Source organism: Heterocephalus glaber, unplaced genomic scaffold, assembly GCF_053883595.1.
Source record: "Heterocephalus glaber isolate CG9 unplaced genomic scaffold, H.glaber_assembly_v1.0 deba00001550, whole genome shotgun sequence".
Taxonomy (NCBI): domain Eukaryota; kingdom Metazoa; phylum Chordata; class Mammalia; order Rodentia; family Bathyergidae; genus Heterocephalus; species Heterocephalus glaber.
In genome coordinates this window covers 2,445,391-2,469,481 of record NW_028258343.1, presented here as the reverse complement: position 1 = coordinate 2,469,481, position 24,091 = coordinate 2,445,391, and the positions used below count along the sequence as shown (strand labels likewise).

At 40.6% G+C, this 24,091-nt stretch overlaps 1 pseudogene; it reads right to left on the bottom strand.

Moving 5' to 3' along the window:
• Positions 1 to 15,450: 15,450 nt before the first annotated feature.
• LOC101715464 (KAT8 regulatory NSL complex subunit 2-like) lies at positions 15,451 to 21,445 on the bottom strand (annotated as a pseudogene).
• Between the last annotated feature and the right edge of the window lie 2,646 nt (positions 21,446 to 24,091).

The following is a 24,091-nucleotide window of genomic DNA, read 5'->3' as shown; positions in this document are numbered from 1 at the left end:
TTTCAAATTTGAGCCCAGTATGTGCAACTTAGCAAGACTCTGTCAAAGAAAAAACAAAAGAAAAGGGATGTGGCTCAGTGTGAAGGCCCCCGGAAGACCCCAGTAAGTCCCCCTCCCCAGAACAATGATGCAAGTACATAATTTATCTCATCTCAGTTAAGCACCAGCACTGGAAAAAGATGTTATTACAGTAGCCACAGGCTACAGATGAAAAAAAGCAGTAGCATCAGCTGGCCTAAGGTCAGTTGCTACCAAGTAGAAGAGCTGAGACTCGACCCGGGGTCTTCTGACTTTAGAGCCTGTGCACATGACTTTTAGGCTTTGTGTCCTTTGTTGACCTGTGGGATAGAAAGAGACTTGCCAGGGCTGGGGATTTAGCTCAGTGGTTTCGCCACCTGCTGTGCAAGCGCAAGGACCCGAGTTCAATCCCTGGTACCAAAAAAAAAAAAAAAAGAGACTGGCCAGAGCATATTTAGTCAGAGTGATATCTGTAATTAGCAACAGACTATTCAATAGCATAGGGAGTAACAGGTGAACTGCTCAAGTTCACCCAGCTAGAAGGTCTTAGAGCTGGGTTTAAACCAGGTTGACCGAGGCTAGAGTGTTTGCTGTCAGTACCCACGGCCCTGGTTTGAAGTGAAGGTGCTCTAGAAGGCCTGACATGCTTAGCTAGGTCCATCAGCCGGAAGCCACTGATGCTTGGACTGTCCAGTGGGTGGGATGGCCCTTGGGCACCATCTGGGACCAGCAGTCAGCCCTGGGCCCTCACCACACTATGGACCTGGTGAGATCTCTGCTGGGCTGGAGTTTTCTCCCTTCTGCTAAGACTGTGTCCCTGAAAGAGCCTGCCAAGAATTGCCTGAGTCTTTGGGAAACTACTTCAGTAAGAGTAATTTTTTCTTCTTTGAGTATGAATTTGGTTTTTGGAAATGGCCAAGTAGTTACCAACCCTGATGATTGGATGATGATCAAACTGGATGACATCATGAGTGGTTACAAGTGAGGCACGACTTTCAAATAATTCAAGTGATTTTCTTGCAAGCCTTGTGACCTGGCTCTGAAGGCATTTCCAAAAGATTGGTTCCAGAAATATTTTGCACAATGACTACATTGGCTGTGTTACCCAAAGACAATGCTCATTTCATTTTATTGTATTTTATTTTTGGTTGTGCTGGAGATAAAACCCAAAGTCTCATGCATGCCAGGTAAGAGTTAGCTATATCCTCAGCCCACTGAGCTATATCCCCAGCCCACAATACTCTTCAAATTATAGAATCTCTGTTAAGAATGCTGATAAATTGGGGATTTAGCTCAGTGGTGCTGCCGCCTGCCTCGAAAGCACAAGGTCCTGAGTTCAATTCCTAGTACCAAAAAATAAAAAAATAACAAATAAATTGAAAAATACATAATAAAGTGCTATATTTTTAAAAAGTGCTGATAAAGCAATCAGAATCTTAAGAATCACCAATATATTTTGTGATTTCTATTACCTGAGCAGTGTTTGGTCTCAAGAATTAAAGTTTTAATAATCAGGTAAAATTTTGGACGAAGATAAAAATATTTTCAGCTAGTTAGGTCAAAAGGCTAGTTTAACAGAAGCTACTGAAATATTGCATAACAAACACAGTGAATGAAGTTTTCCTTCATTCATTAAGAAGTACATGAGGGCTGGGGATTTAGCTCAGTGGCACCGCGCCTGCTGGGCAAGCCCTGAGTTCCATCCCTGGTACCAAAAAAAAAAAGTACGTGAGACTTTTATGCACCCCTGTTATTTTCTATTCAAACTGAATATTACAACCAAACTTAGTTACTGAAAAAGCAGATGTTCATTTCTCTTCCTTTAATGGCACCCGCTTGCTGCTGGGAATCCCTAATCCCATAAATTGTTTTTGTTTTTTGTTTTTTTTGGTACTGGGGATCGAACTCGGGTCCTTGTGCTTGCGAGGCAGATGGCGGAACCAATCCCATAAATTGTTGACACCAGTGAAAAATTGATGTAAATTGAGTAAAGTGTTTTGCTTTCACCAGTCTTTGAGGATTTTGACTGCTAGTTGGTTTGTTGAACATTAGACTCATAGTTTTTAGTGCAGCTTTATTTTACAGGAATTCTCCCTTTTGCCTCTTCCAACCTGATCTCGGATCTAGAGTTTTCAGCAAGAATATTAAAATGGTCTCACATTCTTTTTACTTTAGCTGTTTGTCTCCTTTTTTTTCCTGTCTCAAGTCACAGTGAAAGGCTGAGTAAGAACGCAGAGAGACATGGGCCCCTGGACCGCCAGACCCTGATGGACTCTCTGTACTGGGCTGGCTTAGCCACGCCTTTGACTACCATGGCCCTCGATTTCCTTTTCCATTAGGGTCTTTGAACAAACCCTGATACTTACAGGATATAAAAATGTGTATTTTCCTTGTTTTTGAGACAAGGTCTCACTCTAGCCTAGGCTGACCTCAAACTCGCAATCCTCCTGCCTCAGCCTCCCGAGTGCTCGGTTAATTCATAGAATATCAGTGATCCCTCACAGACAATGAACCACGAAACACTTCTGTTTCATAATTATGCCTGTAAAATCATAATTATACTAGTTTGTTCTTTTCAGGGGAAAATGAGAGGGAAACGTGAATTTGTATTTTGGCATTTATGAATTCACTGATACACACCAATCCCACACCTCCTTACAAGAGCACAGGTGTCGGCTGTGTGTAGGTAGAGAACTGGGAGATCTTTACTTACAGGAGTGTCTCTGGCATCCTGAAAAAAGCTTAATCCCAAAATACCTGCTTTGTTCTGGGTAACAATGGTAGACATAAAATAAAGCATCTTTAAAGCTCACTCATACTGAAGCTCTCACCTTGGCTTATGATTATCAAATAATTAGTTAAAACTTTTCTATTTAAAATATACCCGAGTGGTTTGGTACGGAACCTGATCTATTTTCTTACAGTTTTCCACTCCAAGACACCTACCTAGGCTATATTTTGAAGATCAAAAATGATCTTTGTTTTGACTGCATATTTTTCAGAAGTTTCCTCTTTGCAAAGATTTGTGACTTATTTAAAAAATACTTTGTAGTAAGATGCATGTAGTTCTTTTTTCTTTGACCATGAGGAATCTAAGGATGCTGACTTTTAAAATGTTAGGATGGTTTCTGGAAAATTTAAAGGGAAATTTATTTATATCACGTTAATCCCAACCATAAGGGAACGCACAGTATATGCCAGGAGTGGGATGAAGATTCCTAAATAAACACCCCCTCTCAAAACAGACACACAGACAAGAAAATGTGTATAAATTTAGGTTGTCTTAGTTACTTTTCTTTTGTTGCTGAGACAAAATACCCAACACCCACAAGTAAAAGGAGGAAAGGTTTACTTAGCTCACAGTTTTAGAAGTTTCAGTCCATAATCAGCTGGCTCCGAGGCGGGGTGGCTTAGCAGAGGGACATCACAGAGGAGAAACAGTTCATGGCAGGCAGAAGACAGCAAAAACAAGCAAGCAATGGAGGGACCATAGCTTTTTCTATCCCTTATATCTTATCCAGGCTACTTAGGGCGGGTAGCACTCACACCTTTAATCCTCGTGCCCTTGATCCTAGCATTGCACCATGAATCAATCCTAGCATTACACACTCTAGATCCATCCCCCTCTGAAAAAGCCCCACCTATGACAACATGAGGCTTTGGAGGACATCTAAACACAAGCCACAACAATAATAGAAGTAGTACCTGCACATAAGAGGAGTTCCTTTGTGCATTGAACAGTTTAGGGGATAGACTAGTGTATCCACTTGGGAATACACACAGAAATTTGCAACAGAGAAGTTTAACCAGGCTGTTGAGAGAGTCAAGATGTATTTCATGAGGAGTTGATACAATTTGATGTATTTGATTTGTAAGAAGAAACGGATGGGGAATGAGGTAGTTCTCATTCAGAGAGGGTTGGGTCTTATGTATTACTTCCCTTACTAATGGAAGCATTAGATTTGTGGGTGGAAGTCAAAAGAAAGCAGGTAAAGGCTCAGAGTTAGGAAGAGGTCAGCCTGGAGCTGGATGCATTGTAGACTGTGAGCTTCTTGTCTGGATTTTCTCAAGTGATCCTTTGCAGCCCAAAGACTAAATATGTGCTTGGTGGAGGAGAGGGGCAGAGTGATTAAGGGAGGACTGTGGCTCATGACTGAAGGGGACTTGGTTGCAACCCCATGGGCCTGTGACCTGGTTCCGACATTAATTTGTGTCTTGTTTGGAATATTCACTTACAGTTGATTAACACAAACTTATAATAGTAATGATGATGCATAGCAGTTTATTATTTACTGTCATGGTACTTATTCAATATAATAGAAATAAAGGTAAGCTTAGAAAAAATACTTTTACCTAGAAAAGTCCAAGGACGGGAGGAAATACAGTAGTACCCCTTTATCTGCGAGTTTCCTTTCTGTGGTTTCAGTTATCCAAGACCAACTCTGATTTGAAAATATTAAATGGAAAATTCCAGAAAGTAAACAAGTCAAAAGTTTTAAATAACTTTCATTAGACCATATTGTTATAATTATTCTATTTATTATCATTTATTGTTCATTTCTCACTGTGCCTAATTCATAAATTAAACTTTCTCATAGGTAAGTGTAGGAAAAACTGTAAGTATAGAGTTTGGTACTATTTGTGCTCTTGGGTATCCACTGGGAGGTCTTAAAACAAGTCCTTTGAGGGTACAGGAAGACTAGCTGTACTCAGATTACACTTTAAGGATTTTTTTGGGTGCTATTGATGAGTTTTGCATTTAATTTAGTCTGTAGCCTGCAGCATTGCTGTATTTTGAAAAGTGACTTCAAGAAAGTAGTGTTACACTCCTTTTTAGCGAGTTCCCCTTCAAAGATTTTTTTAGTTTTTTACTTTTTAAATGGTCCTTGAGTAACAGAGGAGTAAAATTGCCCTATTTTCCTTTGTTAGATTCTATTTAGAAGTACATATAGTAATAAAATAAAAATGAGACAATATATAGTTTTAAATTTATTAGCAACATCTGAATTGCTAATGCTGTAAAATTATGTGATGTCCAAAAATTGTGTATTTTAGCTATGTTTATTGTGGAGATTTTTCTATATTTTCTGAATAAGCATCAGCTGGCCTTCTTAGATCCATTACCTTATATAACACTCACAATGACCTCAAAGGGTAGAAATTGTTATCAGTCGCACTTTATTGATGGAGACCCTGAGGCTTACGGGGCTTAAGTTACAAGGGAAGTCACGCTCTGTCCAAGCAGCAGGCTTAGGTTCAGGTGTGGACAGTGAATCCTACATTCCAGACCTTGGGATGGCGCATGAGCAGGAGTCAGAAGGAAAGGACCCTGGGTTCAGTTCTCAGCACAGCAGGTGGGGGTGCTGGTGGGGAGGCTTCAGGAATAGCGGTAAAAGGGCTGCCAATGGGGCTTATAACATGTCGCCAGCTCTTTGTGATCCTCCAGCTTAGGTTTCAACTGTGACTACACCATCTGCTGTTTGAGGAGGAAATCATCCTTACACATGCCTAGTTCTCTGCTCTGTTGAATGGACTTAATCCGGAAATGGGGTCGACCTCATTTTCTCTGGCAGCATTTGTTATCTGAAGTGTCTTCTTAGGTAAAATATTTCCCCTGAAATGGCAGAAGATCTGTTTCTGCTTTGACGATGCCCCTCCGCAGTCTTGCTCCCTAAGCTCCCCCTTTTCTCTCCCACAGCTCAGGCCCCATTGTCATGGCCCCAGAAGGGAAGGGCTTGGACGCAATGGTAGGAAGAACCTAAGAACCCCGGGCATCTGAGAAAGATGGAGGCGTGGTTAGTAATCTCTACTATTGCTCTTCTGCAAGGTCTCTGTCTGCCGCCCAGAGCCACGACAGAGTTGCCTCCCATTGCTTCCTTACAAATGCATACAAACATTGATTTTTAAAAAGTGTAGCAGCAGTCAGTCATGGCAGCACATGCCCTATGATCCCAGCTACTTGGTTGACTGAGGCAGGAGGATCACATGTTCAAAAGCAGTCTGGACAATTTAGTGAGACTGGCTCAAAATAAAAAAAAATGAAAAAAGGCTGGGGATGTAATTTAGTGTGAAGGCCCTAGGTTCAACCCCCAATCCCAAAAAGAAAGAAATGACATCACCCAAGATCAAGAAATGAAAATGAAATTGGGGAACTTCTCGCTAATATGACTCCTTAACAGTTCACTATAGTATTTTGACCTTTCTTCACTTTCTTGTGTGTCGCGAGATGACCAAGACTCAGTGGCCTCCTGCCCTTTTATGCGGCCCTATTGAAACAAATCCATTCGCTCTAATGTGTCACCAGGAGGCAAAGCAGAAATGACAGACACTTTCCTTGGGGATTGGAGAAGGGCTCGGCTTCTGCCCCACAGGGCACACTGGACCATCTTCCCATCAGAAGTAGGCCCTCGTTCTAGTTGCCAAGAGAAATGAATTTTCTTCTTATTGTGGCTGTAATCACCCCGTACAAACCTTTTGATATTTTACTCTTTCGTTGACATTATAATCTAAACATTTGCACTCGTTACTACACAGTTTCCACGCTCCTAGCTTTTAATGATTATTCATGGAAGGTATGTCCTTTTATGTATCTATTCATTCCCCAAATGTTTACATTTAAATTTTAAATTTTATGTTTTAGAGTTATGCTGAGTTCATAGGCACATGTGAAAATGCAAATATAAGGAAAAGCTTTATAATAGCTACTCTCCCACCCCCCTCTCTGGTTTTCCAGGTCCACTTCTCAGACCCCACTGTGGTTATAAGGTTCCTGTATTTCTTTCTGGACGTGGTCTAGGCATGTGCTTTGTGTACCTACCCGTCCCTCTTTCCTTGTTTTGTGCTGTGGGAACTCACTGCAAGGCTACAGGGCAGTGTCCCACTTGGGGCTGATGCCGCTTAGTGGCAAGGGTAGGTTTCTTCTCCCCAAGGTGCTACCCACTTGCTAAGCCATGTGCCCTCAGTGCCATGACAAGCCAGCTTTAGACACACCACCGGATGTGTGTAACCAGTAATGAACTAACTGGTAATGAACTGTGCTAACTGGTAATGAACTTGAACTAGCTGTCTGTTGATGGAAATGAGTGTTGTTCCTGTACAGACTGCAAACATGCACACCCAATTGTCTATTAAATTCCTGGAGGTGCAGTTGTGGGTAGAAAGTGCATGTGCATTTTGCACATTCACACTAGTGAACTTAGTGGCAGAGCTGGCCGGTGTGCACAGTTGCCTGCTTTGAAGGTACTTAAGCGGAGGGGACTGTCAGGGAGCATTTGTTGGGCTCTCCAACATTGTCCCACCTGGTTCGACTGATCCTGACAACAACAATAATTTCATCCTTTAGTTCTCAGGCTTTTTAATATGGAAAATGGAAAAAATAACAGTTCTCACTTTATGAGGTTTTATTCATTCCATTTAACCAGACCATGCTGTCTAAGCATCTCATGGTGCTTATTAAAGAATAAGAGGGCCAGAGGCAGCTCTTTCTCCCTATATCTTCTCTTCCTTACTTCGAAGGTCAGCTGTGTTTGGCAGGGCGTGGTGTGGGTTCCACTCAGAAAACAGCAGCTCTGGGGTGGAGAGTTTAGCTCTTTGAGGTGGACCTTGCCTAGAATGGGCGAGGCCCTGGGTTTGATCGCTGGTATCACAAAACAAAATGCAGCAAGAAAATCCCAGCTCTTCTTTTGCCATCTCTCTGTTTTTTTAATACAGACAAAACTCTTAAGAAAATGCCTTGATTATTGCTGAATAAAGATTCATTCCTATCTTCTTCCTCTTCTTCTTTCTCTTACTTATCAAGTAACTGGAGCTCTGAGAACCTTACAAGGGCCGAGAAATTCCCATTGCAGGCCCTTTGGAGGTAGGCAGTGTGTCGAGCGGGTGGGTCTCAGCAGCAGACTGGCACTTGTGGCGAGTTCTCACTCTGCTCCCCTGTGTCACTTGCTACTAACATTTGAGACCCCCTTGGGTTCTGCTGTTTCCTTCATCTGGAGTTCTTTGCCTCCTACCGAGATCAGTGTGCTTCATTCTAGTTGTGTGTGTGTGTGTGTGCGCACACATGTGCGCGTGTGTGTCCTGTGTGACTGAAGTTGTCTGCCCCACTCTCTGGATAGCCCATAGCCGAGCTCCAGTTGCCAGGACCTTGCCAGTGTACTGCCCCTGGCAAGCAAGTGACGGGAAAGAGGAGCAGGTGTCTCACTAACTGACTAATTGGCCTGGCACTAGACCTCATTTTCCATGTTCTGAAAGGGTTTTGGCAGCAATAGTAGCTCCCAAAGTTATTTGAGTGCTGAATGTGTATAAAAGTGTTAGCTGGCCCTTTGCCGCTTGAGAAAAATTTCTTTTCCTAAAGGCGATGACAATTTTCTATGTTATAAAGGGAACAAAGACACTATTTGCAAATTAACGCAGTGGTGTTGAGTCATATAAGTATAATTTAAACGGCAGAGCTCTTGTCCACATGGAGGTGGTGGCTGTCACTACCTTCGCATTACAGTGTGGCCGCCAATGCTACTTGCTTAGGGCTCCGGACTTCTTTTTGTATTTTTTCTGTTATTTTTGCAAAATGAGCATGAGTGTGTGAAGCAGTCAGATTTTTTTAGAAGCTATGTACGTGTTATAGATAGCCTGTGAGTGTTCTGTGAAGTCAGAGCTGGTCCACACAGCTGTCTCCGGCCAATGGGGCCCATTCCAAGTGTTCTGAATCATGCTGCCTGCCTGAGCTCACCTCTGGCACCCAAGACAGATGGTGCCCTTTCTGTAGACCACTCGCTTCTTGCTCCTTCCCTTCCTTTCCTTTTTCTTTTTAGGGAATGGGCAGGGGAAGTAAGAGCTCTTTCTGTGTGTCTCTGGTTATGTATGAGACAGATGCAATAGCATTACATTTCCAGTCCAATTCTTTATACAAATCCTCCCAGGCGACACAAAGTTAATACAGTTTCCAGCAATCAAGGGTCTCATTTCTTTATATTTCCCAGTATTTCTCAGTGGCCTAAGTAAAGCCATATCTGTTGTCAGCTTCCAGTTTCACTAGTCTTTTCATGAATGTATTTATTTATTTCCATTTCATTATATAACTCAAGTGCAATTTTAGAAATGAGTTCTTGTTTGAAGAGCAAACCAGATGTCATGAACTTCAGTTTTGTAGTTTTGCTGTCTGGCTGTTTGGTAGACAACAAAATGACCATGAATCTAGGGTAGTAAAAAATTTTATATGAGAAAATCTAAAAGCAGAATGATTTTCCTGGAAGTCTTAAAAATATTACAAAACAAGGACTCCCCACTGAGTAAGGGTCCCGGTCACTGAGCCCTGTCTATTTTGCAATTGACAAAAAAGGGCCATTTCATTATAAAACAATAGCACTATGGTGGCTCATGTTTATAAGTACTGTTTATAAGTAGTCTTATAGACACAATCTCATTGACCTTCCTGACTGCACTATGCAGTAGTGTTAGGTAATCATGATACATATCCTCTTGACAAAAGTAGGGAATTTCAAAAGATTCAATAGATAGAAGAGGCTGGTACTAATGAACCACTCCATTTTCACGCCACATCTAAGTGAGTGTCTTAGCTACTTTCCCATCACTGGGACAAAATACTCAATACCCACAACTGAAAGGAGTGGCTCATAATTTCAGTCCATGGTCATCTGGCTCCAAGGCAGAAAGAGGATGGGAGAGGAGCATGGTGGAGGAAAAGGAACTCAACTCTTTGTAGGTGTGTGTGTGTGTGTGTGTGTGTGTGTGTGAGAGAGAGAGAGAGAGAGAGAGAGAGAGAGAGAGAGAGAGGGGTGCCCCCCCAGTTTCTAATCAGCCCCACTGCCTAACAGCACATTCAGCCACTGAACTCATTAGTGGAAGAATCCACTGAAAACATAACATTCCCCATGATTCAATCACTTTCCACTTTGGGGACAATTTTAGATCTAAAAGATCTAAAGAGGGTGAAGGCACGCAGAAGGCCACAGAGGCTTTCACATGACTCAGTTCATTCTGAAACCTGGAACTTCTTTCTGGAAGCCAGAGCTTCTGCTCGCCCCAGGGTTACGAATGCTCTGGTCTGTCTGAAACAGAGGGGCTTCCCAGGACACAGGATCTATTCTAAGGTGGACAGGCAGGGGCAAACGGGTGAGTTGGTCACCTCACCTCTGCCTGTTGCCCTAAGCTTGGTGACCCAGGCTCCTGTTGATCTATCTGTCCTTGCTAACTTGTCTTCTAACATGGGGCACAGAGCTGTAGTCCTGCAGGTTAGGCTCCCCAGCCCCTCGCCTGTTTCCATTTTCTATTTTTATACAGCGAGGCTTCAATTAGAGATGCTCCCTGTTACAGGAAAGAGAACTGAAATAGAAAACAGAAATCTAGAAATCTAGAGCTTGTTTCCTGTTTTAGTCTCGTTGGGACCTGGGGAAAGTAATTTACTAATGACTCAGTTTCCTGGTTCCCTGGGACATAAAATGGGGATCATTTTGAGATGCCAATGAAATAATGCACTGTAGTTTGGATATGCTTTGTTCCCCAAAGATTTCTATGCTGGAAACATGGTCCCTTGTATGGCTATATTGAAGTATTGGAAACTTCAGGAGGTGAGGCTGAGAGAGCATCTGTCCTCAGAGGGATTTTGTTCTTTAGGGACCCTGGTTAGTTAAGAGAGTGGTTACTATGAGAGTGGGTCAGTATGAGATCCTGATCCTTGAATGCCTCTGGCTTCCTGTCTCACCATGTGATCGCTTCCTGTACACAGTCATTTCCTTTTCTTCTTTTCTTCCATGTTGTGCTATGGCCAAGGAGGCCCTCACCAGAGGCCAAACAGATAAGGCTACCTTATTTGAACTTTCAGCCTCCAAAACAGAACTAAATAATAACCTTTTTCTGTTCATGAAGTACCAAGCCTCAAGTATTTTGTTATAGCAACAGAAAATAGACTAATATGTAACATATGTGAAGGCACAAACTGGAAAATGCTAAACAAGCATAAAGAGACAAGATAAATCATTTACCACTTTGGAATAAACATCCTATATTGTTTGACTTAGAGTATCTGTCTGAGCTTGTCAGCCTTTAATCTGTCAATATGGATTTGCCAGTTTCCCTCTGGTGCCATTCATATTTGCCAGATGTCCTGGCAGCTTGTTCTGCTCCAGGGACTAGCTGTCCACTATTTCCTGGCATGGCAGTAAAGAATTATAGTTGTATTTGAGAAGCTCAACTTTAAATCTTGTCCCAATATAGTATCAAAATCCTCCTTTATCACCATTTGACAACTTTAGACTCTTTTAGTTTCTAAAAACTCATTATTACTAACTTGATCTAATCTTCTTGATTATATAATGATGCATTATCTCTTTTAGGCAAATATGTTCCATAAATATACCCCCTGGCCATTAGCATTCCTTTGCTTGGATATTTCCTTTGTGCCATCCTAACTTCTGCCATGGGGGCTCTGTCATGTTGATCGCCTCCATCAGCTGCTGAGACTTCCCATCTAATGAGGGCTCCTTGAAGATGAAACATTTCAATATTCCCTCTTCAGTTCTTACATTATTATGGCAATAAAAATTTATGATTGTTCTCTTTTTCCTTTAACTTTCAGGAGGTTTGGGGGTTAGTTACTCAGCCAACACCATTTCCCTTATTTAGGCATTCAAGGTCTTGCCCATTTGGGTCTGTTATAGTTTTTTTCTTTTTTGGCTGGCCCTATAGTCCTGTTCTTGCTTTTAGCTTTAGCTGGTTGATGGCCTCACCACCAGGTGAACATGATGGAAAATATTGGCTATTACATGTAATAAGGCTATTTTTCAATGTTTTGGTGTCTATTTCTTCCTTCTCCCTGCCAGTCCCATTTAGATATCCCTTAAAGTCAATGCCAAGACCCTCTGTGAAATCTTTCTCTGACTTATATCAAGGCAAGACTCCTGTGAAATCCTTACCAAATGTCATCTTGCAGGTGAGATTTCAGAAGGCAATGATCATGTCTTATTCTTCTTAGTCGTCTAAACATTTCTTGGTGTTTGCTCACTTTCTCAGCTGACATAGTGTCAAAGACAGTCAAACAATGACTGCTTTATTCATTCAACAAACAACTGAATAGGATTTTGTAAAAATTCTTCTCATAACATATTTATGAAGTCATAGATATTCTTAAGCTAAATTTCTTCGTATTCCTTTTCTTATTATAGGAACCTTACTCTGAAAATTCCTCTAGCTATTAAAATGTGTACAAAATATAGAAACATCAACTTTATGGAATAAACTCTAAAACCATTTAGAGCCAGACCATCTGATTTCCAGGTTTTGAATAATATGCCTATGGGTAACCCACTCATGGGTTATTTCATTCAAACAGCTTTTACCAAGCCCTTTTGTTTTAGGTGTTGGATTATAAATAACACATGGGTTATTCACAAGTTATTCAAAGTCCAGTCAGAGAAATATACACATAACCACTGATGAAAGTAACAAATAAGTGCTATGTGAGGGAATGCTATAGTTGCCCATAGGATGACAGCCAAATCAAACAAGCATTGTTACTTGAATTAGAAAGGTCTAGGAAGGATAGGCTGAGGATAAACATTCCTAGTAGAGGGAACCTTTGGTGGGAAGGATCATAGGTGGGAAATAGTTGAAGTTCAGGCAATCTCCCTGTTCAGGCAATCTTCCTTCCTCTATGCTGCCTTCCCATTGATCCCTGCTAGAAATCACTGGTTAATTGTAAATAGTAATCTGTATTAGAATAGAAAGAACAAGTGACCTCTAAATATGCTTAATTATTTTGGCAGGAAGTCTTCGAGAAGTTCTAGTAATAACCAAAAACAAGTCAGCCTCTATTTTTCTTCCAAATTTATTTTGGACTAACCCAATGTGCTAGTATAACTTCAATATTGTGGTATATTTCAGCAGCATGACTAATGATTGGATCTCATTTTGGAGAGTAAACTCTGGTTGAAATTCGTGCCTGTTGGTAGTAGTGGAATTACCATATAACTATATGAAAGAAGGCCGCTACTTATAATGCTAGCAGAAGATGTGGTTGCATTCGAAAATCCTCACTGGATTATCTGGAATCCTAAACAAAAATTCCAGAAAAGCTCAGAGGAGTCTGAATAGCAAGGTCAATTTGTAAAAAAAAAGAAATATTTAATTTCAAGGAGGTTCTCAAATTCTAAGAATGATCTCTTTCTCAAATTAACTGTTAATATGAAACCATGGCACAATGAGGGTTCTTTCAAAATGGTCTCTTTTTTTTTTCATTGCTATTTGGGAGCCAATTCTGGTCAGATAGAAGAGGGCTTGAGTGGAGTTGGAGTCTCTAGCAGTTTTCTGGGCCTCTTTTGCTTTTCTTCTTCTTCTGAACTGAGTGATGTGGCAACTGGACATAAAATCATGACCTGAGATTAAAATCTGGATGTTTCTTGATTTATACCTTACAAAAGGATTGCCTGTATTTCCAGTGTGTAATTGGAAGCATTTATTAAGAATCACCTTTAGTTCCCACTTTTGGTCTTTGTTGCTACATGATGTTTTTCTATTATTGAAGAATGGCTGTGTGGTTGATCGGGGATAGTTTTCTTTCCATTTTTCAAGTTTATTGTACTTCTCCATTCCATTCAGAAGACTGACAGGTCTGATGCTTTCCTCCCCTCAACAGCAAGCTGCCTGGGCTTTTAATTGACCTCTGGGGACACGGTAGAAAGAGGAACTGAGAAGTATTGGCCACAGGTCCTTATTATTACTCTCTATGAGACACAAAACCTCTGCCAGTAATCCTGCTGAGACTGCAGTAGCACGAGGAGAAGCAGAGTGGGCTGTTGGCCACCATGGGACCTTAAGCAGCCTGTTGTCATCACCACTCCAAACCAGGGTGTCTGGGTGTCATGGCTCTGTTCACTTTTCAGTTACCTGAGTACAAGTCTTCTTACATCCTGGGACCATATCAGCCAATCTGAACCAAAGATCACTTCTTCTAAGATCTCAGAGTTTCCCCCCCTTTTTTTTTAAAGGTTTGGAGCTACATCTACCTGGGCTCTGTAAATCCCCAAGAATCTCCTAGCATCTAACAGAGGGAATTTGGGGACTAATTATCTGGCAATGCAGTGGGCATCTTAATTGGCCCTCCCTGACATTCCTGTGACCATTATTGACCACCTTCAAATAATTCTTCCTCCATTCATTTATCTTCTCCCATATCCTCATACTCCATGTTATTCTGATCCAACCTTCTGCCACAGTCTCCCTTCCTGACCCTTCTTTATGTTCTCTGGAGCTCTCAAATTGGATAAACTCTCTTATATTCTCTGTCTCTGCACCAGACATGCCTTCATCCTCCATGCTTTACTTGAAAAATGTCCCCCGAGGACAGTGCTTTGTGGAAACCTCTCAAAAGGAGGCCACTTACTCCTGTCTTTGATGGGAAATGAGATCATTGTCTCCCTCACATCTTACTCCCACTAGTACTTTACTAGGCCATTAATCTTCTACCCTTGTTGAGAGATTAAAAAAGAAAACCCTAAACTTTTTCTTGGAGTTCTTTCCATGAAGATTACCACTTCCATGTCTCTGTCATCATTTGACATTCTGTTCCCTCCACTTTATTTTCTGGAGAAGTTGCAGGATTCTTCTCATCCTAAGTCTTGCCAATATTCTGCATAACATGGGTAGTGAGGTGGATGACTCATCTGCCACCATGTCCTTTTGGTTCCTTAACTACCTCCTCTTCCACTCTCCATGGCCAAACCTCCCAGTCCTTACATCGAATTGTTTTGTCTCTAAAATGACAAAGCCTTCGACCATGGACTCTTAAACTTCCAGATCTCTCTCACTCTCCTTTCCATGAAACTTCTCCACAGTTCTTCAGACTCTACCCTCAAATATGCAAAAACAATCCTATCTCAAACCTGAAACAATCTGTCTCATTAGAAATCCAGGTGAAATCTGAAAGATCACACACACATACATACACTCACGACATGTAAGACCAGTGATGGCTGAATAAAATCACTGCATTTTATTTTATTTTTTTCGTATTTTCTTTAACATTTAATAGAAACTATGTACAATAAATTTTTACTGTATTTTCATAAGGTAGCCACCACAGAAATTTACATAGATTAGAAGGAAGGATGTGGGATATTTTCTCAGAGCATGAAAGTCAGAGTTCAGTTGGGGAAAAGGTTCAGATTGCCAGATAAGTGCATGTTAAGAGAAGCTAAAATGCAGGCCTTTGGGTTCATAGCCAGACACTGGGTCCACCAATATTCAAAAGCACCATTCCTAAACACAGCCCCCATCTAGTCATCTATGTGGATTCTTGCCTGTGACTTAGGAAACACCATTCCAAAGGTGTTTTTCCCAGTAGGCAAAGTCTCAAACATTCATTCAGTCCCGGGGATAGGGACAACCTCTCCTCCTTGCCCAGAGTGCAAAAAACCCCACAACTTTTGGACATTACTGACCCATTCTGCCCAGATTTAGCTTTTATTTGACTGTAGCACTCTCTAACCCAGAAGGAAAACAAAGCAGAGTTGCCCCGTTTAAGAGATGATCAGAGACACTTGTTTGAAGACAGGGAAATTCAAATCCACCAAATCAAATAGTTTCTAGAACAAACTGTCAACTGATAGAAGTGGGTTCTGGTTTCCCATTCTCAGCAGCCAATCCACTTTGAGGCAATGGCACACAGACTTTCTCAGAATTTCAAGATCCCTGGGATGTGCACCCATCTGCAGCTCTACACCTGGCCCACTATATCCACTGAGCCTTCAGCAATTTCTTTGATTGACTGATCTTCAAGGGTTAGTGAAGGATCAAAAAGCAAGGGTGAAGGAGGACACTGCATACCATCACCCACAACCTCCAAGTCATCACTGAACTCCAACGGTAAACTCTCAGTCGGCTGGAGCTCAGCAGCACTCAAGGACAGATGCATGGGGCCGGCTTCCAGATCGTCTAGCACAGACAGTACCTCCTTGGGCTTATACATCTGAGGAGGCAACTGGAAATGCAGTGGACAGCAGGGATCCTCAGAGAGGCTTACAGGAACTGCTTTGTTGCAGAGGACCTCTTCAAATCCCTGGCAGCATTTGAAAAGAACTTGATTTGTATCCTTACAAATATAACTAAAGTTTGGGTCCTTCACTTTCAGTCCAGTGCTGTCTCCATTAGACCAGAGTAAAGAGTTAACAGTCACCAATGGCAGTCGAATCTTTCTGGGTAAGGCAGACACTGGTCATTGGAAGAGACTGATTGGAACAACAAACATCATCCACAAAGCCCAAGCACCTCTGACTGGAATGAGTGGTATTCTGAGTTCCTTCAGTTGCCTGTGTAGTAAGGCATCCACTCCTTAGTGCTGGTGATACCACCGGAGACATTTTAATGGCTTTAAGTTCTCTCGTTCTTTGGCTAAAAGTCCCTCTGGGCCAGTCAGGAGACTGCTGCCTAGAGCTTCATGTTCCACTTTGTGGTTATGTTAAGTACAGGCGCTTCTTCTCCTTAAGCAAATGCTGAAGTCTTTTAAACTGATCTATGTATGAAGACTGCAAACAAATTAACTCTTCACGAATAATCAGGGCTACTTCTTCTGTTGTGTACACACCAGCATGTCCAGTATTGGGCTGGTTTCATTACAGCTACTTTCTGGAGTCTGAGATCCCAGCTTTGTCTTAGCGTATGAACTCAGCAGGCACAACAGTGTTTCACCCATAGGGCCTGGGTTGGTCTCCTTCATTTGAGCATTCCTTTGGGCATGTTCAGCACAGAGGAATACACCATCTTTCTTCTCTGGCTGTGGGGCAGCACCAGGACATCTCCTTCCATTCTTCGTGGATATATAACTATATTGCTTGAAGGGTGCATTCTTGTCCTCCAGGATATGCTTGATGCAAATCTCCTGTCCTTCCAGAAAAGCCTGAGAGCATGGACGAGAGTGAATGAACAAGACAAGGGTTCCTGGGACCTGGGCACTGGCGTGATCCTCCCTGGACTGGTTGGCAAGATGTGAATCTGAATCCCTGCCGCCGAGCTCCACCGCTCTGCGCCACGTCGCTGGGCCTCTTTGGGAGGATGCAGCAGCTCCTAACTCTGCCCAGCTCCTTTCTGAGCTCTTTGCCACTGATTGTGCATTTTATTAATATCAATTTCCTGGTGGTGACATGATATTGTAGTGCAGTTATACAAGATGTTAACCACCGGAGAAAACTGGGTGATGGGTTTCCAGGGTCTTTCGGTATTATTTCTTACAATGGCATGTAAATTAACAATCATCTTCAAGTAAACAGTTTAAAAAAATTTGACAGAGGTGTATACTGTGTGTGTGTGTGCGTGTGTGTGTAAATGGGAAATAAAATGGGTTGATTGAGTGAGGAGGGTCAAGGTATATTTAGCTGAATAGTGTTCCTTAAAGTTCATGTCCATCCAGAACCTCAGAATATAACATTTGTTTTTTAAAATTAATTGCATTGGTACACTTTTGATATATCACATTTATCACAGGGAATTAGTACCTGTACATACTATATCTTGATTCATTTTCCCCCCATTCCTTTTCTCCTTTCAACCCTTCTTCTCTTCCTTATTTATGAACACTTTATTTCCATTTTTCCCTTCTATTCTCTTTTTTCCTCTTTTCTCTTCCATCCTTTCCCCCTCCCACTGCATTATTTGTAAATTGGGTCTCTACGGATGTAATTAGTTCAATGAGATCATATATGATCAGGGTTGACCTTTATCCCATACCCTATAGCTGCTGTGTTTATAAGAAAAGAAAATACCCTCATCTTATATCTGATTTTAGAGGGAATGCTTTTAGTTTTCCCACACTGAGTATGATGTGGGCTGTGGGTTTGTTATACATGACTTTTATCAGTTTGAGGCAAGGTCTTTTCACTGCCTGTTTTCATCAGGGTTTTTCACTATGAAGGAATGTTGGATTTTGTCAAAAGCTATTTATGCATCTATTGAAATGATTTTGTGATTTTTATCCTTGATTCTCTTTATGTGTTGTATGACATTTATTGATTTACATATGTTGTGGCATCTTTGCATCCCTGAGATGAAGTCAACTACACTGTGGGTGGGAATATAAACTAGTACAACTGCTATGTAAGTCAGTATGAAGATTCCTAAAAAAATAAACAAAAACTAAAAGTAGAAATTCCATTTGATCCAGCTGTACCTCTTCTGGGTATATCTTAAAAGGGTTAAAGACATTAGACTACAATGATACGTACATACCTATGTTTATAGCAGCATAATTCACAACAGCCAAGCTTTGGAAACAACCTACATGCCCATCAACAGATCAATAGATAAAGAAAATGTGGTATATACACACAAGGGAATATTATTCAGCCATAAAGAATGAAATCATATCATTTGCAGGAAAATGGATAGATTTTGGGACCAAATGTTAAGTGAAATAAGATACTAAATGCTAACTATTGCATGATTTCTTTAATATGAGAAGCCCAAAATGTAAATAAATCAAAGAGTAAAATACAAGAGAGATAGTAGGAAACAGGCAGGCAGACTTTGTGAAAGGGAATCAGGAGAAGTCTGTGAAGTGACTGGCTGAATAATTCATGTGGGGACATGGCCTATGGCTAGCTGCCTGCCACTTAAGATAGGTGGTGGGATTGGACATTCACTAAATTATGCTTAACAACTGCAAATGAAATGAGGAACCCCTATATTGTTTTCCTCAATGCTTGTATTAATTTAGGTTCCCACTGACAGTACAAAAGCATTCCCTTTTCCCCACATACTTCTAGCACTTGTTATCTTTAATCTTTTTAAAGAGCAGCTATTCTTACAGGAATCAGGTGATATTTATTGTGGCACCCATTCACCGTTGCTTTGTTATGGAATCAGCCTGTGTCCATCAACTGATGTATGGATAATGAAAATCTACCACATACACACATTGGAATATAATTCATTCAGGAAAAAAAAAAGAATGAAATTCTGTCATTTGGATGGCATTACGATAAATGAAGTGAGCCAGCACAGGAAAACAAGCACTGCATGATCTTACTCATGTCTGGGATGTGAATAAGTTGATCTCATAGAAGTTGAGAGTAGAGTGGTGGTTACTGGAGGCTGGGGAGAGCCGGGTGGTGGGAGGAGCCAAGATACTAAGTCACAGTCAGGTGGGAGCAGAGCAGGAAGTCTGGTGTGCTACTGCGCAGTTGGGTGACTAATTTTTTATTTTATTTTATTTTTTTGGTACTGGGGATCGAACTCGGGTTCTTGCACTTGTGAGGTAGGCAGTGGAACCACTGAGCTAAATCCCCAGCCCAGTTGGGTGACTATTAATAACAACTACGTACTACATATCTCAAAAACTTAGAAGAAAGGATTTTGATAAATGTGTTTTAACATACCTGATTTAAACACTAGATAATACATACATATGTAAAACATCCCGTGGTACCCCATTGATATGTAGTTTTTATGTATCAGTTAAAATAAATTTAATTTCTGAAAATTTAAAAATGCAAAATTTGAGTGGAAATCTGTAATATAACTAAATTTATTTTAATAAAATAAAAATATTTTTCTCCTAAAAAAGGAACTAGAAATCTGGTGTTTAAAGTAGATTAGAATGAAAAAATCTCAACCTTCCTGTCAGAGGTCAGGATAAAGAAAGCTTCAGATGCAAAATGGTATGCAATACATTTTAAGAATTAAAATCAGTAGATACTTCTAAGAAATATCTCAGAGCATGTTGTACATCCTAGGTGTTAAAAGATCCATTGGAACTTTTGTCTCCATCTCAATGAGGTTAACACTTGACAATTTCTAATTATAAAATATAATTTCCACTTACGTTATTATATGATGCTATAGGTATTTTGATTCTTTTTTTTTTTTTTTTTTGGTACCAGGGATTGAACTCGGGTCCTTCTGCTTGCGAGGCAGGCAGCGGAACCACTAAGCTAAATCCCCAGCCCAATAGGTATTTTGTTTATCATCTTTTTCATCAAATATGGACTAAGATGTTTGTCTAAGATATGGACTAAAATGAATGTTCATTGAAATATAATGCCTGACTCTTCTGTTAAGAAAGTTGAAAACTAGAATAAAGCCATGGGAAATACAAATAAATAAACAACTCTCCAAACTGATCCTACATTTTGGTTCATTTGGTTTGCTTTACTGATGACTTCTAAAATGCACAAATAATTGTTTATTGGGAAGAAGAGTGGGTGGGGGTAGGTTACTTGTAATCTGAAGAACTTTCAACAAGATAAAATAAGAGACTCATCTGCCAACCCAGGTTATTTTTAAAAGATAAGCATTCCCCAAGATGATTGGAATTATTATGTATTATAAACATATATAAATAAAAATATTTAAGAAGTGAACAATGGGATTTGTCTGTCTTTTCTTGGATTGTGCACTACAATGGGGGACTTGTGTAAGCCTCACAAAGGAAGCAATTCAGTAATACTTCTGTAGGCTTCTTTTCCAGTTGGATAGAACAAAAATCTAGAGATGTTTGGGAATCAGGGTATGAGGGGAGTTATTCTAGCCTTCACCACTCAGAAGAGTGTGCTCATAAACTGGAAGGAGAAAGCTATTGTCTTCCTAAACAGCGATCCTTGAGATACCAAGTCTATCAAATAGCAGGGGTGGATCTGAATTCAACTACTGGGACGTTTATTGTTACAACTGGGGTTTTATTTATTTGGATTTAAATGTTAATGTATTATTTTGATACGATTTTCACTGTATTAATCAAACATGGGTTTTTAAAAGAAGTATTTATTCAGTACCTTCTGTACCGTGAATGGAGAACAAACAAACAGAAAAGATACTTCCACCCATTTTGAAGGATCTTTTAAATCGTGTTTGTGAGGGGATGTGAGGGTGGGGCAGATGTTTGCTTTAGCCAACACTTAGTGGAATGAATTTTTTTTTCTATGTGCTAGGCATTGTCCAAAGTGCTTTACACATGTGAACTCTTTCAATCTTCAAAAACCCTATGTAATAGGTCATATGTATTTTTTAATCATCACTTCACACATGAAGAAGCTGAGGCACAGGAAGTTTGGAAACTGGCCCAATCTTAGTAAGTGGTAAAGCCAAGCCACAAACTCAGGCAAGTGAACTACAGTGTTAAGTAAGACCTCAAGTTGGATAGAACATGCATATATACATCATTAATAGTTATAAAAATAACTAATAGTACTAAGGCAGGAAAGTGATACAGGGCAATGATCTGGGATTGGCATAGTTAAGGAAGGCTTCATGGTCTGAAACAAAAGTAAGGCCAAACAAATGTTGTCATCTGTATTATTTTGGTGGACAGAAAGCACATGAGACCTCTGAAAAGATACAGGAGAGAAACCTGTCGGCTTAATCCATTATTTTGCAAATTTCTTTGGCTGTTGAAGCTATTTTCATCCCCTTGAGAGCAGTTAACATACATCTTTCGGTACATACATTCTTATGCAATTTGGGAAATGTTACTTTAGGAGAACAGAGTCCGTTTCTGAGCTATCTGTTTGTAGAGACAACTTGAGGCCCTTGTTGCTATGAATGGTCACAAAGGATCCTGAAGAAGCTAGAAAGAGAAGAACTACTGAAAATCCTGATGTATAGGATTTGAGTGGAATTCACAAACACTTGGCAGATTATCAAGTTTATGTATTTTACTAAACCTTCTCTCCAACCAGAATTGAATTCTCGTCAACTTTAGGAGAGTGTTAGATTAACCAAACTGGTGCTCCATGGCTGGGATGAGGAGTATTTACTTTCAAATCAGAAGACGTAGTTTCTTATTTGTCTCTGCTCTTTTATCAGTGTGTTCTAAGTGCTCTAGGAACACGGTCTTCTTTCTTCAATAATGTTTGACAGCATTTTGTGTAACACTTTATGTTAATCTTTATGTTTAATATTTTTGATTATTTTATGGCCAACCTGGCCACTTGTGGATAAAATTATGCTCCATATCCATTAATGGGTCTTGTGTTTTCACTGGCACAAAAGTTGGTACAACTTACAGAAAGATGCATCCTAACTTCCACTTTGTAGACTTTTTTTCTTAAATGCTGTAGGAATCTGTTGAGTACACCATGTTGATCAGCTTTCTGTTGCTGTGACAAAATACCTGAGATAATTAACTTATAGAGGAAAGGTTTATTTCAGCTCAGAGTTTTGGAGGTTTTAGCCCATGGTCAGTTATCCCCATCACATTTGGGCCCACGGTGAAGCAGCACATCATGGCAGGGGTGCACGGTAGAGGAAACTTTTTTTCTGTACAGAGGCTGGAAAATGAAAGCAAGAGATAGAAAAGGGCCACGGTTCAACATTTGCTTCAAGGATGCACCTCTAATTACATAGCATCCTTCCAGTACCCCCCGTCTTTGACAGTAGCACCAAGTAGCACCACCTCCCAGTAGCACCAAGCCAAGGACCAGCTCGTTAAGGGACAGTCCAGGTGCAAACTATAGCAATCTCCTCTCCTCTAGAAATGGTGATATATGTGCAATGCATGCTATTTGCTTTTGATCTCACAGATACCCCAGGAGATAGGTCTTACTATCATTTCATACTGAGAAGTAGAGGAGCAGGGACATTAAACTATTTGCCTAGTGATGAGAAATTTGAAATTCTGGTCTGTCTGATTCCAAAGTTTGTGCTTTCAAAGCTACCACAGTGCTTCCCCAAAAGGCAAAAAATACTGAATAAACAGTCCTTGTCATATTAGAATATGAAGAATTTTAGGCAATCGAATTAATGATACATCTTTGCTTGGATAACCAAGCAAAACAAAATTTTGCTAAAACAAAATTTTTTCAATAATCTCTCTGAATAGGGCTGGGGATTGAGCTCAGTGGTTCCCCTGACTGCCTGCCTCAAAAGCGCAAGGTCCCAAGTTTGACCCCCAGTACCAAAAAAACCCCCCAAATCTCTCCAAATTAATTAAAAATAAGTCTATTATGTATTGTTTTATGGCTAAGCTCTGCTTCTTTAGTCATTACGCAAATGTTTATTCAATACACTTCTGTGGATGATGGAAGGGAGTCCTAGCTTTTCTCTGACAGATGTTGAGATATGGCTGTGCTTTGTGACCCTTTGTAGGGCATTGCTTTATATCTAAATGTGCCCACAAAGCCTCATGTGATCATGGGCCACGCATCTGCAAGGTGACTGGATTATGGGATGGTATAACTGGCTTGCTATTGGGAGGTGAGGTCTGGGTGGAGGACACAGGTCACCAGGGGCATGGCCTGAATGGTTTATCATAATTCTGGGCTCCTCCTTTCCCGCTCTGCTTGCTGGACCCCAAGATGTGAGAAGCTCTCCTCCACCATGCTTCTCTGCCATGCTGTTTCTTCTTTGAAGTCTGCCAACCACAGGGTGGAATGTGAGCCCAAATAAACCTTTCCTCCTTTAAGTTGTGGATGTTGGGTATTGTGTCTCAGCAAGGAGAGAATGACCAAGACAGACAATAAGAAATAGCTTGGAACATATTTGGAAATATGTGAGCTGTGTGGATTGAGGGAATCCTGCCAGGTGTCAACCCAAGCCCACTCCTTGTAAAAAGCCCCACAAACCTTCAGGGCTGACATACAGGAGCAGAGCCATCCCAGCAAGAATTAGTTTTGGTGGCATAGATACATGGGAGACAAACAACTCTCATTTTGTTTTCTTTTTGTTTCCTTCACTGACATTTTCACAGAACTGCAAAGAAAAGATGCACTGTCCCTTACTGTAGATTTTGGGGAACTAAACAGAAAAATAGGTTGGGCAGATCTTGCCTTGGGCAACAGATTGAAGGAGTTATCTTTTTACTCAACTTTGCAAATAAACAAGTATGTAAATTGTTGTGTCAACAACTGTAAAAATGAGTTTGATTTTTTAATGGGAAATCACTAGCACTTCTTTACTCTATTTCCCCCTTAATTCTCCCTATTCTTACCTACCTGTGAATAATTATTTGCCAAGTTTCTTGTTATTTAAGTGGAGAGATACTCTATCTATTGAAAGTGTACCTCACACCAGAGAGAATGCTTGGTGCTTTTTGTAGGCAATCTCTTAATTGCCACAATACTGTAAAAGGCATTATTAT